Consider the following 17255-nt stretch of genomic DNA (forward strand, 5'->3'; position numbering starts at 1 on the left):
TGTGTAGCCATGTGACCACTTAAAAAAAAAGTTGAAAATGGTATTTACATTCAGATTTTTTAGAAATTGTGTGCATGAATTATAGGAGAAATAGGAAGGCTGCCTTTAAAAGGTGGCTGATTGTATTGCCTTTCCTTCTACTTCAAGTTACGCAGACCATGGCAAAATCTTAGTGGAAAAAATATATAGTATTTATATTGCTGATTTAAAAGGTGTGCTATGGTAATTACGATATTGATTTTTAAAACAAATGTGTAATTTTCCTTTAACCCTTTCCCGCCACCAATCCAAGCCATTCTGTAAGACAGAACCGCTTGTGGCTGGCCAGCTCAGTACCACTTATGTAGGTTGCATTCTTCACTCTGCTATAAGGTCATGGTTGCCTCCGCAACCATGACCTTATATTAGAGTGGTCCTCCTGACTGCGCTCATTAAATAAATATCTATGATCAGCGGCTGACAAGGCAAGATTCATATATTTTTCTAACCAAATCCTAATGTGAAAATGTGTGAATCTTGGCTGAAAATTGTGTACTTCTTGGGTGAACTACCTTAAACACCATCTTTACCTTTCACCTCAGACATCTCATTTATCACCAATCTATACTTAGGATATGTCCTCCTTACTGAAGCTAGCAGTATTGTAAGGAGTGATAACTCTAATGTTTCTGTATTGACTATAATATACCAGATACCTGAGGCTATAAAATAACATGTAATTGGTAAATAAGAATGCTGTAAATTCCTCTGATCTTTGCTGTACTGAAAACGGCATTTGCAATAGTAAACAAAGCAGATAACACATATGATAATGAACATACTGCATTTGTTATGCTTTGTGAATTGAGCATCTAATGTGTTTTAAAAGTATAGTTATAACTTACGGAAAAAAATATTTTAATCTGTTTATGTTACACCTGGTTTGTTTAAAATCAACTTAATAAAAAAATTGAAACTGAAAAATCAGTTAGCAGCAGATAAGGTGTCTAGCAATTGTATTGTAGTCATGTAACTAATCTAGGGCTATTTTATTATTCTGTCTTCTGAGGAAATGTTGGAGAAGCTCTATATATCATATTCATTTTTTGTCTTTGTGATGTTTCGGACTCCTTTGACATTTTTTCTTCTTCTGTGATTTGACTATGCAGTCCTCTCTGCCTCTTTATGTATTATTTCTCATGCCTTCAACTGTTCCTGATCTGTATGAAAATCCTGACAGGACTTACCTGCAAATTAGTTTTATTGCACACCAGTAGACTTTATATGCGTTTCATTATTTCAAAGGAGAGGCAACACTCTTTAAATTTCACGGATTTGGAGGTCACTTTAAAGCAGAACTCCAGGCTAAAATTTTTCTTAAAATCTGCTGTGTTAAAAAAGTTTACTCACACAAGTTGTATGCTACTTATAGAACTGCTGCCCTTTCTTTATATTTTAAAATTTAGTTTATGCTATACCCCTTGTCTATTCACAGAGCATTGTGTATTTTGTGAATGGTTCACAGAATACAGGACATACTTTGAATTTTGAATTCTATAAATGGTTCACAGACCACAAGGCCTCATTTGAATGGACAAGAAGTCGGAGGGGTGCATAAATGACAGTACGGCTTTTGTGCATGAGCGCTGCAGCTCTCATAATCGCAGTGCTGGAAGTATAGCAAAAGCTATACTATCCAGAATGAATGAAATTGTAAATATTAAAGAAAGGGCAGCAATTCTAAAAGTGGAATATACCTCAAGGGTGTAAATTTTTTGTTACATAGATTTTAAGAAAAACTACTATAATATATACTATACTATACTAATATTTACCTGAGTTCTGCTTTCTGTGTCACACCTCTCGCTAAGAAAGAAGTCACAATAAATAATGTTTTTCACATAGTATCCATACTTGGCTTGTTGTGCTAAGTTTTGATAATCAGATATTCTCTGTGGTGTTAGACATTGAACGCTGAAAGAAGACAGTTGCTGGCTAAAACCTGATACACACAATGAGATAATCGAACAAATGATTGTCTGATTTTTTTGCATGCTGATCTCCATATCAAAAATGAAGGGATTACTAAAGTTATGAAAATTCTCGTACGACAAAATACAAATTAGGAAGTGATGTAATGTGTTGTATTGTATTTGTATTGTATTTTTGGATAAATGCTGTACTGAATAAACGTAAATCGTACAAGCTGGTATCGTACAAGGAAAATTTTCGTGTTTGTCCCATCGATTAATTTTGGATGAACTGTCATGATTGGCTCTGGAAAGCTGTGTACTAACAATCAGATTATCATATGTGTGACAGACCAATTGGCACCCAGCTTGGATGCCTCCGACAAGATACAGCTTCCTCCAGTCTGGAACCAGGAACCAGGTATTATAGCTGAATATTGCACCCAAGATCTAGATGACAGTAGCTTAGGTGCAAACTGGAACTCACTTTATTGTAAACTCTGTAAGCCTGATCATATTACTCTAACAAGGCAAATTGTAAACAGTAGCCTCATTAGCACATCTAAGGAACAGCCAACAGCTAACAGTTATCTTATTAACTAATCACCTAGTCCGGCACCAGTCTACAACAGTCTATGATACAAAAACTCCTACAATGTTCCAGCAGTCTGAAAAGGTGGAATTAATATATCTTCATAGATTTCTTGAGAAATATTGTTGATAAATATTTCTGTCTCAAGTGGAGGGGCTTCTCCAACTCAGTCTGGAGAAGGGCCACTATATTTCCTTTGATCTTTAACCTGTACAAGAATAATATTACACCTTTCGATCCACTCCAGAAGGAAAGCGTTATTGTCCTTATTCAGAGAATTAATCCAAGCCTCGCTCTCAGCCTTCATCATGCTGTTGTCCATCATTAGAGAGTGATCTGCTCTCTCCATGGGATCAGAGGCTGAACTGAGCTCTTCACAATGATCTGACTGGGAGAAGCAGACAAAATCCCTGCTCTCCTCCATGGGCTATAATCAGTGGCTAGGAGGCTTGCATTCCGTATCATTGAAAATTTAAAAAATTAAAAACAACAGCAGGGACACGGTCTGTCAACCATAGAAATTATTGGTTCCAAGAGGAAGCAATGATTTTCAGTTGTTAGAAATTTGTTTGGTAAGCAAACTTCTAACAGCACAGACCGGTGTCATACAACACTCTGCTGTATGATACCAGTCTGTGCTGTTAGAAGTTTGCTTATCCTTGGAACATTCGGTTACTCAGTATACACTAACAACATCAGTAGCCGGGCCACTAAATAACTCTCAGGATTTGCCTCTCAGCCTCAGTGTATTCTTAGAAATACTATATCTTTACGCCCCCCTACTGGCCTCCCTTCCTCTTTTTGTTGGAAGGCCAAGGGAGGATCTAACCCCTCTCCCTCACCAAAGATATTTTTGAATGAATTTTTTCATCTCAATCTTCTCCCAATTATACCAAACAAATTTCTAACAACTGAAAATCATTGCTTCCTCTTGGAACCAAGAATTTCTATGGTTGACAGACCATGTCTCTGCTGTTGTTTTTAATTTTCAATTATATGGAATGCTAAGTCAGCAACACACTACAATAATAATAAAAATGTCTCTAACTTACACTCACCCATGAGGAAGGAGGTATATTTACTCCGAAACGCGTCGGGTACTAGAGTACTTCTAAAACTTTGTACATACATGTAAAAATGTCTGTTATGCATTCCGTACGGTATTTGTTATACTATTATTGTTTTTCATGTTGAAATTTAATAAATTACATTGGTATTAATATTTTGTAATATTTTCTTCAAGTGCCTTAAAAGTCCACCATTAGGGGGTCCATTGTTTTATTGTTTAGCTTATTACTTGATGTGGCACAAAAATATACAGTAATCTGCCGTTCCACAACAGAATCCTTAGTTCTAGTAAAGGGAACTCTTAAGGTGTCAGCATACCAAGACATTATGGACAATTTCATGCTCCGAACTTTGTGGGAACAGTTTGGGGATGCACCCTTCCTGTTCCAACAAAACTGCTCACCAGTGCACAAAAAAAGGGTCATAAAGACATGGATGAGTGAGTTTGGGGTGGAGGAACTTGAGTCCTGACCTCAACCCGATAAAACACCTTTGGGATAAATTAGAGCAGAGACTGCAAGCCAAGCCTTCTCGCCCAACATCAGTGCCTGACCTCACAAATGCACTTCTGGAAGAATGGTCAAACATTCCCATAGGCACACTCCTAAACCTTGTGGACAGTCTTCTACAAACTACTATGGTATATATGTTTAAAAATTGATCAATCCTGATGTACTGACTACTGTATCTAATTTCTTTAGACTCAAAAATGCAAGGACAGTACAAATACCCTCCAAATGACCCCTTTTTGGAAAGTAGACAGTCCAATGTATTTAGTAAGAGGCATAGTGAGTTGTAATTTTTGTCAGAATTTTGGGGAAAATGAAGAAATTAAATAAAATGTGGGTTTTTATTTACAATGTTTGCTTTCTATATATGGTCACCAGTGCAATACAGTGTCATCTTATGACTGGTGTGGCGTTGATCAGGTATACTGACTGGTGACAAAAAAAATTTAAAATTTCAATTTCATTTTTGTTTTTAAATCCTTATGATCATAGTGGCACTGTACTACTGGGGTACGATTATAAACAATCACTTGTCTATAGAGTTTGAAACCTTTGTAAGAGAGCACTTAAGAGTTGGGGAGGGAGTACAGGACATTGTTGAGTTTGGTTAGATTTAGACATGTGGTTGGGCTCAGTCGTGCAAACTGATTTGCTTTCCCAAATCATTGAGATTCCCTGTTCTTGAGCTTTTAATTATTTCAAGTATCAAATCAATCTATCGACAGAGTCTCTCAAAACTCAAAGTGGTCCATCTGAAGTGGCTCTCCCACCTCCCACAGGCTTTGCTGAGGCAGTGCTTTGCACTGCTGGCCATCAAATCCTGTGCAGAGAGAGGCAGGGGGCGGGGTTGAGCTGTGCTGTCTGTGTCTATGGATGAGGGCAGCACAGCTGGGGAGCAAGCCCAAAGGTGAACCCCATAGGAAGTGCCTTTTTTGGGGGGGGGTACCACCTAGAGGAAGAGATCTGAGAAGAGGAGGTTTGGATCTGCTCTGTGCAAAACCATGCATTTTTTTATTTAAAAAAAAATAAAATTTATTTTACAATCACTTTGAGCATTCTCACACTGGGAACATAGGAGAAGACTAGAATAAAATAATGTCTGTTATAATCATGCATGCCCCAGGATCACCCCATTCTTATCCACTTGCCGACTGCCCCATAGCAGATTTACTGCTAAAGGATGGCTGCATAGGATCATGTATCGGGCGCGAGCGCACGCCACCAGGGGGCTCACTCCCGCTTTGACTTTACACAGTGGGAGATGATCATCAGGTCTCACGGACCCTATGTCTGCCGGCACCCGGTGATCATTCTGTAAACAGGTAGAACAGCAGTATGCAAGGGAGATTGTCGTTCTGTCAGTACAGAGGGCATGGATCCTGTGTTTCTGTAAAGCAGGAACACCGATCCATGTCTTCCATTAGTAAAAGCACCTCCCTCACTACACTGAAACATTAGCTAGGTACACATTTAACACCTAATGTCAACCCCTTCCCTGCCAGTGTCATTAGTACAGTGACAGTGCATTTTTTAGCACCGATCACTGTATTAGTGTCACTGCTTCCCAAAAAAGTGTCAAAAGTGTCAGGTGTCTGATTTTTCTACTGCACTATCGCAGTCCCGCTATAAGTCGCTGATCACCGCCATTACTAGTAAAAAAAAATGAAATACAAATAAATAAATAAATAAAAATATCCCATAGACACTTTGTAGACACTATAACTTTTACGCAAACCAATCAATATATGCTTATTGGGATTTTTTTTTACCAATAATATGTAGCAGAATACATATTGGCCTTAATTGATGAAGAAATTAGATTTTTTTCCATTTTTTTTATTGGATGTGTTTTAAAGCAGAAAGTAAAAAATATTGAGTTTTTTTTTTTAAATTGTGGGTCGTTCTTTGTTTATAGCGGGAAAAAAAAACAGAGGTGATAAAATACCACCAAAAGAAAGCTCTGTTTGTAGGAAAAAAGGACATACATTTTATTTATCGACCTCTCCGCTCTTCTCAAGACCTCCTGCTTTCAAGCTCTCTCATCTCCTCCTCCCATGCTCGTCTCCAGGATTTCCCCAGAGCCTCTCCCATCCTCTGGAACTCGCTACCTCCATCTATCCGGCTATCCTCTACTCTTGCTACCTTCAGGCAATCCCTGAAAACTCATCTCTTCAGGAAAGCCTATCACGTCTCCAACGAATCTCCTACCACTTCCACCAACTCATTCCCCACAGTTACAACCTTTTGTACCACCTGCCCCACCCTATTAGATTGTAAGCTCTTCTGAGCAGGGCCCTCTTAATCCTATTGTATTGTATTGTATTATAACTGCATTGTCTCCCTTTTATATTGTAAAGCGCTGCGTAAACTGTTGGCGCTATATAAATCCTGAATAATAATAATAATAATAATTTGGGTACAGCGTCGCACGATTGCACAATTGTCAATTAAAGTAACGTAGTGTCGCATCGCAAAAAAATGGCCTGGTCATTAAGGGGGTAAATCTCCCAGAGGTGAAGTGGTTAATCAGGCTCTTGTTCATTCACAATATATGTATTTATACTTCAGATCCTCCCCTACTAATGGAAGTCTGATATGGAAACACCCACAGAGAGAGTTATAACAATACAGAATTACATGGCTAAAAGTTACAGTGTTGCAACTGTTATTTAATTTACATGAAATGAAGGTAAATTGAGTGGGCTTCATGACATTTGCATATTGACAAAGCTTTCTAATTAGTATTGGCAATTCAAATAGCTTTTTCTTGTTGCCTGGAGTTAATATTCCTTCATGAATAACAGCAAACAGGTCCAAAAAAACAAAAACAAAGAAACAGGGCAAACAAGCAGGCCTAAATAGTTTTCCTCTTTTATGTGTTGGCTACTTTGATCTATTAGTTTAGACAGGAAACATATATTGTGGGTGCATATGCTACAGACAGTATACTTGTTTGAATGAGAATTTAGGAGTAACAATGGATGTGTGTGGGCCCTCATCCAGAGCAGCTAAGGCCTTAGCCATTCTTTGGTATTCAGCTTGGAGCAGCTACATTAATGTTTCATAGCTTCTGTATTGGAATGTTTCGTGAATTATCCTCTGAACTCCGCACAATAAAACAATTCCCAACAAAAGCTGTAATAAAGTAGAATTATTACTTGCTCGACAGAGTAAATCTACCTGATTACTGCAAGTGAAGAGTTTATAATATTATAAAATCAAAATAAGAAAGGAGTTATGTTAGAGTGAAGCGGGAGACCGTGAGCAAATGTAAGCTCCTGTGAACCATAACAGAGGAGTGTAAATCATCCCCAACGACTTCATTACATCATCACATCACAAGGAACGCTTCCCATTCATTGCTGGGACTCCATTCCCCTGCTCAGCAATGTTATAGATGATCCAGGCAGGTACGTGAGATGCTTTGAATTTTGATAGGAAGGAGCAATTCCTGCTGCTTTATACAGCCATAAATCTACATGGGAATATACATATTTTCATTATTTCTCAGATAATATTACAATAGGAATATTATAAACTCATATGGTATGAAAGATGAAGTAGCTAAAATTACGGCACTTTCGACTATGGCTGACATTTATAGCCCTACCTGTCACATGATGCTTTAGAAACATTTTATTGAGGGATTTGGTATATGGACAACCGTTTGGGAGCCGTAGTAAATATGTTTTAGTGGAGGTAAAATTTTAAATCTGCTTAACACCTGTACTTGCTTAGCATTTTTATGCATAACCATTAAATGTGAAAGGCTCTGAATTTCCATGCATTGCATGTCAGACAATTTTCAGCCTGTGCACCAGATTTGGAAGGAGGAACTTGGTAGGTGATTTACTAAACAACTTGCTTTGCTCAAAAACACAACAAATGTTTTTGAAAAACAGCTAAATTCACTAAGAAAATACATATATGACACCTGTTTTACCTGTAATAAGATTTCATTAAGACTCTCTCTGACACTACATAACTGGGCCTTAGACCTCCCAACAGACTATAGTTCTGAACCCACTCCAGCTTGTGATTGGGCAGTGAAGAAATGGCAGGACATTGAAGGGTTCATATACAGGTGTGTCTCATAAAATTAGAATATCATAAAAAAGTTCATTTATTTCAGTAATTCAATTCAAAAAGTGAAACTCATATATTTTATATAGATGCGTTACACACAAAAGTGATATACCGTATTTATCAGCGTATAACACGCACAGGCGTATAACACACACATTCATTTTAAGAGGGAAGTTTCTGGAAAAAAAACCTTACATTTTAAATAAGGAACTTTGAAGCAAAATAAGGGTCAGTGCCCATCTGCAGCCTCACCATTGCTATCAATGCAGCCTGATCAATGCCTATCTGCAGCCTCACAAGTGCCATCAATGCAGCAGCCTCACCATTGCCATCAATCCATCAGCCTCACCATTGCCATCAATGCATCAGCCTCACCATTGCCATCAATGCAGCAGCCTCACCATTGCCATCAATGCATCAGCCTCACCATTGCCATCAATGCAGCAGCCTCACCATTGCCATCAATGTATCAGCTTCACCATTGCCTTCAATGCAGCAGCCTCACCATTGCCATCAATGTATCAGCTCCACCATTGCCTTCAATGCAGCAGCCTCAACATTGCTATCAGAGCAGCCTGATCGATGCCCATCTGCAGCCTAGAGGGGACAGGGAGGGGGCGGGACAAGCGCCGACAGATTATATACAGTGAGAATCTCTTATGATAGACAGAACAGTGGTCCAATGCAGGCCCAGGAGACAGGAGTTCCTATTACAGAGGCCGCCAAGTAAACAGAGATTCTCACTGTATGTAATCTGACGCCGCTCATCCCGCCCCCCTCCCTGTCCCCTCCGAGGCAACTAAAATTGAAGTATCGGCGTATAACTTGCACACGCTATTTGCACCCGATTTTTCAGGGTGAAAAAGTGCGTGTTATACGCCAATAAATACAGTATTTCAAGCATTTCTTTCTTTTAATTTTGATGATTATGGCTTACAGCTAGTGAAAACCCAAATTTCAGTATCTCAGAAAATGTGAATATTACGTAAGAACAATAAGAAAAAAGAATTTTGAATACATAAATGTTGGCTTACTGAAAAGTATGTCCATTTACAGTATAGAATGCACTCAATACTTGGTTGGGGCTCCTTTTGCATGAATTACTGCATCAATGCGGCGTGGCATGGAGGTAATCAGCCTGTGGCACTGCTGAGGTGTTATGGAAGCCTAGGTTTCTTTGATAGCAGCCTTTAGCTTGTCTACATTGCTGGGTCTGGTGTCTCTCGTCTTCCTCTTGACAATACCCCACAGATTCTCTATGGGGTTTAGGTCAGGCAAGTTTGCTGGCCAATCAAGCACAGTGATACCATGATCATTAAACCAGGTATTGGTACATTTGGCAGTGTGGGCAGGTGCCAAGTCCTGCTGGATAATTAAACTGGCATCTCCATAAAGCTGGTCAACAGAGGGAAGCATGAAGTGCTCTAGAATTTCATGGTAGAGGGCTGCGCTGACATTGGACTTGATAAAACACAGTGAACCAACACCAGCAGATGACATGGCTCTCCAAATCATCACTGACTGTGGAAACTTCACACTGGACCTCATGCCACTTGGATTCTGTACCTCTCCACTCTTCCTCCAGACTCCGGAACCTTGATTTCCAAATTAAATGCAATATTTTCCACAGTCCGTGATGATTTGAGGAGCCATGTCATCTGCTGGTGTTGGTCCTCTGTGTTTTTTAACCACTTCAGCCCCGGAAGAATTTACCCCCTTCCTGACCAGAGCACTTTTTGCGATTCGGCACTGCGTCGCTTTAACTGACAATTGCGCGGTCGTGCGTCGTGGCTCCCAAAAAAAATTGACGTCTTTTTTCCCACAAATAGGGCTTTCTTTTGGTGTTTTTTGATCACCCCCGCGCTTTTTATTTTTTGCGCTATAAACAAAAAAAGAGAGACAATTTTGAAAAAAACGCATTATTTTTTACTTTTTGCTATAATAAATATCCCCCAAAAATAAATAAAAAAACAATTTTTTTCCTCATTTTAGGCTGATACGTATTCTTCTACATATTTTTGGTTAAAAAAATCGCAATAAGCGATTATTAATCGGTTCGCGCAAAAGTTATAGAGTTTACAAAATAAAGGATAGTTTTATGGCATTTTTATTAATTTTTTTTTTAAATGGCGGCGATCAGCGATTTTTGTTGTGACTGCGACATTATGGCGAACACATCGGACATTTTTGACACATTTTTGGGACCGTTGTCATTTATAAAGCAACCAGTGCTATACAAATGCTCTGATTCCTGTGTAAATGACACTGGCAGTGAAGGGGTTAACCACTAGGTGGCAGTGTAGGGGTTAAGTGTGTCCTAGGGGCGCGTTTCTAACTGTAGGGGGGATGGGCTGTGTGTGACACGTCATTGATCTCTGCTCCGATGACAGGGAGCAGAGAACAGTGACACTGTCACTAGGCAGAATGGGGAGATGCTTGTTTACATTAGCTTCTCCCAGTTCTTCCTCCCCGTGAGGCAATCGCAGGTATCCCTGCGGCGATCTAGTCCGCGGGACCCGCGACCTGACTCACGGAGCTTGCCGCGGGCGCCTCTTAAAGGGGAACGTACAGGTACGTGATTCTGCCTGTACGTGCCCTTTTGCCGCAGTATATCTGCGTGAGGTGGTCGGCAAGCAGATAAAGTCCAAAGTCAGTGCAGCCTTCTACCAGTAAATTCTAGAGCACTTCATGCTTCCTTCTGCTAACCAGCTTTATGGAGATGCTGATTTCATTTTCCAGCAGAACTTGGCACCTGCCCACACTGCCAAATGTACCAATACCTGGAAAGAAATGCTTGAAATATATCATTCTGTGTGTATTGCATCTATATAAAATATGAGTTTCACTTTTTGAACTGAATTACTGAAATAAATTAACTTTTTGATGATATTCTAATTTTGTATCTGTATATGTTGTCCCATCCTATGGGCAAAATCACACTGTTTAACCACATCAGCCCCTGACCATTTGGCTGGCCAAAGACCAGAGCGTTTTTTGTGATTCGGAACTGCGTCGCTTTAACTGACAATTGCGCGGTCGTGCGACGTGGCTCCCAAACAGAATTGATGAATTGACGTCCTTTTTTTCCCACAAATAGAGCTTTCTTTTGGTGGTATTTGATCACCTCTGCGGTGTTTATTTTTTGCGCTATAAACAAAAAAAGAACGACAATTTTGAAAAAAAACACATTATTTTTTACTTTTTGCTATAATAAATATCCCCAGAAAATATTTAAAAAAACATTTTTTTTCCTCAGTTTAGGCCAATATATATTCTGCTACATATTTTTGGTAAAAAAAATCGCAACAGGCGTTTATTGATTGGTTTGCGCAAAAGTTATAGCGGCTACAAAATAGGGGATAGTTTTATGGCATTTTTATTAATATATATTTTTTTTACAAGTAATGGTGGAGATCAGCATTTTTTATCGTGACTGCGACATTATGGTGGACAGATCGGATACTTTTGGCGCTATTTTGGGAGCATTCACATTTATACAGCGTGATTAAAAATGCATTGATTACTGTGTAAATGTGACTGGCAGTGAAGGGGTTAACCACTAGGGGGCACTGCAGGGGTTAAGTGTGTCCTAGGGAGTGATTCTAACTGTGGGGGGCTGGGCTACGTGTGACACGACACTGATCATCGCTCCCGATCACAGGGAGCTGTGATCAGTGCCAGTGTCACTAAGCAGAACAGGGAAATGCTTTCTCCCTCTCCGTGAGACGATCGCAGGTATCCCCGTGGGCATCGAGTCTGCAGGACCCACAATCACACTCACGGAGCTCGTGGCGGGCGCGCACGCCCACAAGACGCGTCTTAAAGGGCAACGGACAGATATGTTACTATGCCTGTACGTGCCCTTCTGCTGATGTATATTGGTGTGAGCCGGTCAGCAAGCAGTTAAAGCATATGTAAACCCTCACCTTGTAAAACAACCCATTCAGTTTAAAGCAGAAATGAAAGACAAAACATTTGTGTATACATATAAAAAAAAATTATAACTATATTTTCCCATTTTTATAAGTGAGGACAAGGAGCTTAGAGAGCTGACGGAGGGGAAATAGCAGAACACTGAACTTCCTAGTGAATGGCTGTGCAGGGGGAGGCATGTCAGCACAAGACTGATCATTAGAGGAAAGCAGGCTGAGGTCTTAGCACAGCCAGCAAACTGACCATGCTGTGCTCTCATGCCTAGTTTGGTCAGTTTTTAATAGAAAAGCAGAGGGACTGGCAGGAACACCAGGTATTTCATACAAAAGAAGCAATACAAATAGAACGGGATATTTTTCATACAGGTACATGGGGCAGCAGGCACATATCGGGAATAAGAAATGTTGGGTTGACATATTCTTTAAACAGAGTTCTACCCCCTCTCTCTGCCAGATTTGTTCATTTATGTAAGATACATTTAATGCTTTTTAAAGGAAAACATAGCTAGATTTGTCTTTTATTTATATTTTACAAGAATGTATATTTAGCCCAGTTTACAATAATATCTATTGCTCATTGTGGTCTGTGCATCTCCGCCATATCTTCTCATATAGTGAATGACTTCTTTATTTTGGTTGTTTAAAAGCCCAAATTCAATGGATTAGCAGGGCTGAACTGTTGGCCAGGTAAGAGTTCAGGGCATGGCACTGGTAGAAGGTGAGTATATCAGCCACAGCTGCTTTTTTAATTTTTTTAGGTGTGGAAGATCCATTTATCTAATTTACACCCAAGCTGTAATTGTTTTTTTACATGGGAAGTAACGTTGAAAAAGGCAGGTTCTTTATTACAAAGAAGAAATGCAATGTCTCCTCTGCAGCAAAATACACTTACCTGTCTGTTTGCAATCCTCTGTAGATTGTACACTAAGCTGCACATGTGCAGCTCAGTTTACATACCAGCACACTGCTTGTGTGCCGGGGTGACTGCACTCCTGCGCATGTGTGGGAGTGATGTCATCTTGCACCCTCTAATCATTACAGGTAAAGACCAATGTCCATAAGAAGCCAGCGAGAAGATGCGCTAACATTTTAATGTAGAACTGAAGGCAAATTTTTCTTTAATTTTGGATAGAGTACAGGGGGATACAACCTCTGTCTTGTTTTTTTTTCTTTTTTGCCATCTGTGTCCCAAAGTGCAGATTTTCTTTCATTTCCTGTCCTAGAAGAACAACAGGAAGTGAGAGGAATTTCTTCCAAAGTGAAAGAAATCCATAATAGTCACCAAGGGTCACCCGAACTAGTGTCCTCATTTGAAGATTTTCCTTTTATTTCTGTTCTGTTAACCACTCAAAATGTGGAACTTTATTTCACTTTTGTTGATGACGGTCACCAAACAAATAGAGAGGGTGTGCACCCAAACACAGGTAGCAAAAAAAAACTAAGATATGTTCTACCCCACTGCACTTTATCCAGAACAACAACAAAAGAAGCTTTGCCTTCAGTTATACTTGAATTTTCTGCATTAAATCCCACCATGCTTCAGAAAAGTCATGTTTGCTCATTCAAAAGGTGAAAACCTGGCAACTTTAATGTACGCTAGTTTTCCTTCCAACATTTTTAATAGTATAATATTGCATACTTTGTACTATTTTATGAGATAAGCAAATAGTATAGTGAATTATTTTTATACAATGCTTGCGAAGTACATGGTCCAGCCTGAGCTAATTAAAAAAAAAAATCTCCCAGCTGTGCAATATTTAAAGTATAACTAAAGGCCAAACTTTTTTTTAGATTTGGACAGAGTGGAGAGGGATTAGAAAACATGAGATTTTCATTGCTGTCTGTGCCCAAATTACAGAGATTTGCCCTTTCTATTTGTCCTGTTACTGTTGTCATTGAAAGTTAAAGTAATAGAAAATCCCAAATTTTGGTTGGTCACCAGACAGGAATAGAGAGTAAATCCTCTAACGGGGACATTAGTTCTGGTGACAACCAGTGATCCCCTTACTTTGAAGGGATTACATCTCAATTCCTGTGTTGCCTACAGGACAAGAAGTAAAGGGAATTTTCCCCATTTGGCAAAAAACCTGACAGGGGTTATAATCATTCCTTTACCCTGTGCAAAATAAATTGCCTTTAGTTTTACTTTAACCTCCTTGGCGGTATTCCCGAGTCTGGCTCGGGGTGGATTTTCAGTACCAAAAGCGGTAACCCCGAGCCAGACTTGGGATCACATCACAGGATCCAGGAATAGCTTACTTACCTTGTCCCCGGGATCCTGCGATGTCTCCCCCGCAGTGTGAGCGAGCCGACCTCCGCTCGATCTATCACTGTGCCCGGGCTCCGTTCCCTGCGAGCGTTGTGACGCATGGGGAAGGAGAACGACGCCAAATGCAAAATGTAAAACATACAATACATATACAGTACACTGTAGTCTTACAGATTACATTACTGTATCAATTTATTTCAACTCCCTTTTGTCCCTAGTTGTTTCTCCAGTGCCCTGCATGCAGTTTTATATTATAAAAACTGTTCTTTTTGCCTAGAAACTGAAGATTGTCCATAGCAACCAAAACCGTCCCTTTACATCAAAAGCAGTTTTAGACCAGCTAGAAAACAGCGATAATAAATTAGAATCACTTGCAGAATTGAGCAATAGTGATTTGTGGGGCGATCCGTCATCAAACACTGAAAGTAATGACAGCGATAATTTTGCAACTGAGCATATTTCAGTGTTTTTGATTTGGTTACATTATTGAATCATTTTTATTATTATTATTTCTTATAATTATTTATCGTTATTTAAAATATTATAGTTTATGATTTAGTGTTTTAAACTTTATCATACCCGGGATGTTTACTAGACTCTTGTTTGGACAGATATAAGTGAGTTATTCCTAAGAATTACAGGCCTACAATATAAAACGCCAAATTTCCATGCAAAATAATTGTACCGCTTTCAGCACCAAAAATCTGAAATAATCATACCACCAGGGAGGTTAAAGAAGAGCATCATGTATGTGGTAGACAAAATTAAAAAAGAAAGTCTGCTATTAACTGTCATCATGAATCAAAATTTAGTCATAATAAGATGATGCCTGCACATAGATTGGGTTAACTTCTAGAGCACTCTGGAAGACCTAAAATGTGAAGCACTTTAAAATGCAAATACACATTTTATGTAGAAAGTTAGCAGTGGTCTGGCCTCTCTAGTGTCCAGTGCCTTTTGATCAATGTAATATACAGTCTCAATGATAGTGAGGTGCAGGAGATGAAAAGGGACACGTTGAAGTGTTGACTTCCTCTTTGAAGTGTTTTTTTTGCATATTAGAGAACCTTAATTTGGGCGCTCTTTTTTTTTTAAATGATATTTTCATTGCATTTTTAGGACATACATACATTAAAGAACACGACAAAAACAACAACACAGGGTACATAAAGCTCCTATTCCAGTGTGTAATGAAAAGGGAACTGTGCATTGTACAGACATCATACTAGGCAGTGCAACATACTTCTGTTGTAGGTATTAATCAGGGAATGAGTGTAATACGGTTTCAAACATCTTTGAACATATCAGGGATCAAGGTAACTGAGAAATACAAAATTCACAGTATTATCTTCATTTATGGCAGTATAGGGGAGAGGGTCAGTGGGCTGGATAACCATCTGCCCCATATTTTGTGGAACGTTTTATTTCTCTTTCGAATATCAAAAGTAAGTTTGTATAGATATTACCTGCTACCCATTCACATTTTTGTTGCCAGCGGTTTAGACATTAATGGCTGTGTGTTGAGTTATTTTAAGGGGACAGCAAATTTACACTGTTCAGTGCTGTCAGTATACAGTATCTCACAACAGTGAGTACACCCCTCACATTTTTGTAAATATTTTATTATATCTTTTCATGTGACAACACTGAAGAAATGACACTTTGCTACAATGTAAAGTAGTACATGTACAGCTTGTATAACAGTGTAAATTTGCTGTCCCCTCAAAATAACTCAACACACAGCCATTAATGTCTAAACCGCTGGCAACAAAAGTGAGTACACCCCTAAGTGAAAATGTCCAAATTGGGCCCAATTAGGCATTTTCCCTCCCTGGTGTCATGTGACTAGTTAGTGTTACAAGGTCTCAGGTGTGAATGGGGAGCAGGTGTGTTAAATTTGGTGTTATCGCTCTCACTCTCTCATACTGGTCACTGGAAGTTCAAAATGCACCTCATGGCAAAGAACTCACTGAGGATCTGAAAAAAAGAATTGTTGAGCTACATATATATTGCCTAGGCTATAAGAAGATTGCCAAGACCCTGAAGCTGAGCTGCAGCACGGTGGCCAAGACCATACAGCGGTTTAACAGGACAGGTTCCACTTAGAACAGGCCTCGCCATGGTCGACCAAAGAAGTTGAGTGCACATGCTCAGCATCATATCCAGAGCTTGTCTTTGGGAAATAGATGTATGAGTGCTGCCAGCATTGCTGCAGAGGTTGAAGGGGTGGGGGGGTCAACCTGTCAGTGCTCAGACCATATGCCGCACACTGCATCGAATTGGTCTGCATGCTGTCGTCCCAGAAGGATGCCTCCTCTAAAGATGATGCACAAGAAAGCCTGCAAATAGTTTGCTGAAGACAAGCAGACTAAGGACATGGATTACTGGAACCATGTCCTGTGGTCTGATGAGACTAAGATAAACTTATTTGGCTCAGGCGGTGTCAAGCGTGTGTGGCGGCAACCAGGTGAGGAGTACAAAGACAAGTCTGTCTTGCCTACAGTCAAGCATGGTGGTGGGAGTGTCATGGTCTGGTGCTGCATGAGTGCTGCCGGCACTGGGGATCTACAGTTCTTTGAGGGAACCATGAATGTCAACATGTACTGTGACATACTGAAGCAGAGCATGATCCCCTCCATTCGAAGACTGAGCCCCATGGCAGTATTCCAACATGATAATGACCCCAAACACACCTCCAAGACGACCACTGCCTTGCTAAAGAAGCTGAGGGTAAAGGTGATGGACTGGCCAAACATGTTTCCAGACCAAAACCCTATTGAGCTTCTGTGGGGCATCCTCAAATGGAAGGTGGAGGAGCGCAAGGTCTCCAACATCCACCAGCTTTGTTGT

General features: G+C 39.7%; 1 protein-coding gene across 4 annotated transcripts in view; it reads left to right on the forward strand.

Annotated features, from left to right (window-relative positions):
• RARB (retinoic acid receptor beta) overlaps positions 1-17255 on the forward strand; it is a 1235115-nt gene that overhangs the window by 345118 nt on the left and 872742 nt on the right. The gene's annotated exons all lie outside the window — the stretch shown is intronic.

The sequence above is a fragment of the Aquarana catesbeiana genome, linkage group LG05 (assembly GCF_042186555.1).
Source record: "Aquarana catesbeiana isolate 2022-GZ linkage group LG05, ASM4218655v1, whole genome shotgun sequence".
Taxonomy (NCBI): Eukaryota; Metazoa; Chordata; class Amphibia; order Anura; family Ranidae; genus Aquarana; species Aquarana catesbeiana.